Source organism: Mandrillus leucophaeus, unplaced genomic scaffold, assembly GCF_000951045.1.
Source record: "Mandrillus leucophaeus isolate KB7577 unplaced genomic scaffold, Mleu.le_1.0 Scaffold339, whole genome shotgun sequence".
NCBI lineage: Eukaryota > Metazoa > Chordata > Mammalia > Primates > Cercopithecidae > Mandrillus > Mandrillus leucophaeus.
Genome location: NW_012103576.1, coordinates 3,337,720 through 3,340,177, shown reverse-complemented (window position 1 = coordinate 3,340,177; position 2,458 = coordinate 3,337,720). Strand labels below are relative to the sequence as shown.

Genomic DNA, 2,458 nt, shown 5'->3' with positions numbered 1-2,458 from the left:
CAGCGAAGGCCAGCTTCCGCGGAGTTTGTGCCCGGGCTTCCCGGGCTCCGGCCGCCTCACGCGCACAAATGGGGCTAGGGGACTGAGTGGTAAGCAACTCCGAGTGTTAGACGGTGATCGAGCGGCGATTCCGGGAAAACCGAGGAAAGACACCGTCTGCGATTATGCCGCACCCCCCACCCACCTCTTAGCATCTGGATTCTGCTCTCATAGTGGGGGCCGCGGACCCTCCCCGCCACAGTCTTTTTACTCTCCAGCACTCCCACCTCCTTTCCCCTTCTTCAGCCATCTGACTCTCCTAGGGGTATGTGTTTTTGGGGGTGGACGGCGACGGGGGTGGGGGATACTTTCCTTCCCGCGGCGGCAACCTAGTTCGTATCTTATTCCTACAAGGTAGCGTCGCTTCGAGTCGCGTGGACATTGGGGTTTAGATAATTTACCCCCCACCCAAGCGATTTAATGGCTGTTAAGCAAAAGGCGAATACCTGGATTTCCATGGCAGGGATGAGGTTTGAAGATTGGGATTCAACCCCAGCTCACTTCCACTACCAACCCCTCTTTCTTGTGAGCCACTTCCACGGGTATCCAAACCTGGGGGGGAGGGGGGACGGGAGTATTAATATGCTTCTCTATTTCTACACAGGGTCGGCGTGAGGAAGGACGGCTAGCCTTGGAGGGAAAGTAGCCACCAGTCCAACTCGGGTCACCCCCACCATTATTTCGGTGAGGGGGCAACGCTAAGAAGGGGATACTGGTGGGTAGGGGCCCAGTATAAAGGAGGGGGCTGGGTAGTTGTCCCCAGAGGGACTCCGTGTCTTGGCGGGGAGACAGAGAGGCGAGCCCCGGCTTCAGGGGAGGGGTTCCGGGGAGGGAGATGGGGGGATGGCGACGACGGTAGAGGGGGGCGGGAAGAAGGGGGAGTCACGCCCTGCCTGCAAGGGGAGCCTCCCTCAGGCCCCTGGGAGAAGGGGACTGAATGCGTCTGTTCTCTGCTGCCCAGCAGAGGAGATCTGGGGTCTCGAGATTTGCACACTGGATGGGCACCAGTGGCCTGAGAAAGTCAGGTCGGGGCATAAGGTGGAGAGCGTTGGAAGAAAGAGAGGGAACCCCTCGGCCGCGGCCCACTGACCCTCTCCCTTCCTCAACCTCCCCCTTCGAGGGGCGTCGAGGCGGGGGGGGCGACGTGGGGCTCCTGCAGCCCCGCAGATTGAGCGCCTCCGCCTCTCCCGGGAGTCTAGCTTTTTGCCCGGCTTGCTGCAGCCACTGCTGCCTCCCTCTCCGGAATCCGCTCGGTCCTCTCAGCGATCCCCTCCTCCTCTCCTCCCCTCCCAGTGTCACCGGGGCTGCTTGGCTCTGCCCCCTTCGCCGCCGCTTGCTCCCTGCTTTCGTCCCTCCCTCTCTTGCTCGCTCCCTCCCTTCGCCTCCTCCTCCCCATTCCCCCCCACCCGCGTAGGCGGCATTCTGGGAGTTGTAGTCCGGTGGCGCGGGGGTTGGCGCCGCCCGCGGACCCAGCCGGACTCCACTTCCCGTCGAGCCCTGCGACCGGCACCCACTCCACCAGCATCCACTCTATGAGCACCCACTCTCCACCGGCACCCTCTCCACCGGCACCCACTCCACCAGGCTTCGCTCGCACACAGACACACACACACACCGCTCTCCCCCTCACTCTTTCGCTCGCCGCGGCTGCTGCCAGTGTGTGGCTCTGTCTCTCCTCCGCTTTGCTGAGCCCTCCCTTCTTCCTCTCAGTTCCTAGAGTCCGACCGCCGCCGCCGCCGAGAGAGAGGAGAAGGAGGTCGGTGGCGATAAGGGGCGGAGGGCGGCATCAGATCGGGGCAGTATTAGGCGGGTGGCGGTTAAGAGGGAGTAAGAGGGAGCCCGGGTGGCGGCCTGAGCCTCCCCGCGGAGCCGACCCGGGAACAGGTGCGTCTTTTTTCTCTCTCCCCCAACCCCTCCACCCCTTTTGACTCCCCGGCTTTTTCGTATCCCCCCACCCGCTTCTTTCTATCTTAAGCCTTTCTCCAACCCTGTTCCTTCTTCTCCCTGCGGCCGCTCGGCTTGCCCCCCGGGGGCGCCGTCCTCTTCGTGTCCCCGGACGTAGCGCTCCCTGGAGCTGGCTCTGTCTTCGCCCCTCCCTTCGGGACAGCTCCCCTCTACTTCCCACCTTCGTACCCCATCCCCTGACTTGCCCTACCCCCTCCTCGACCCCCTTCTCTCTTAGCCAGGTGAGACTCGTTCGCCACGATCCGAGAGTCTTCTTCCTGGCTGGGCGGGGGTCTCCATGGAAACGGGGGTCGGTTGATCCTGGGGGGGAAACCACAGGAATTACCCCACTCCTCAGAAAAGGAGGTGGAGGCTATGGTCTTGTTAACTACCTGACCCCAACCCCCGATCCAGGGATCCGACGATCCGAAGGGAGGCTGGCTAGCAGGGCAGGGCGAGAAAAGGCTTTTTTTTT

The 2,458-nt window shown here is 62.7% G+C and overlaps 1 protein-coding gene across 1 annotated transcript in view; it reads left to right on the top strand.

Moving 5' to 3' along the window:
- The first annotated feature begins 78 nt into the window (after positions 1-78).
- The window catches only part of BCORL1 (BCL6 corepressor-like 1), a 76,471-nt gene continuing 74,091 nt past the window's right edge, over positions 79-2,458 (top strand). Inside the window, exons 1-2 of the mRNA XM_011988841.1 lie at positions 79-304; positions 644-754. The gene's annotated coding sequence lies outside the window, so the exon portion shown is untranslated. The remainder of the gene's footprint in view (positions 305-643; positions 755-2,458) is intronic.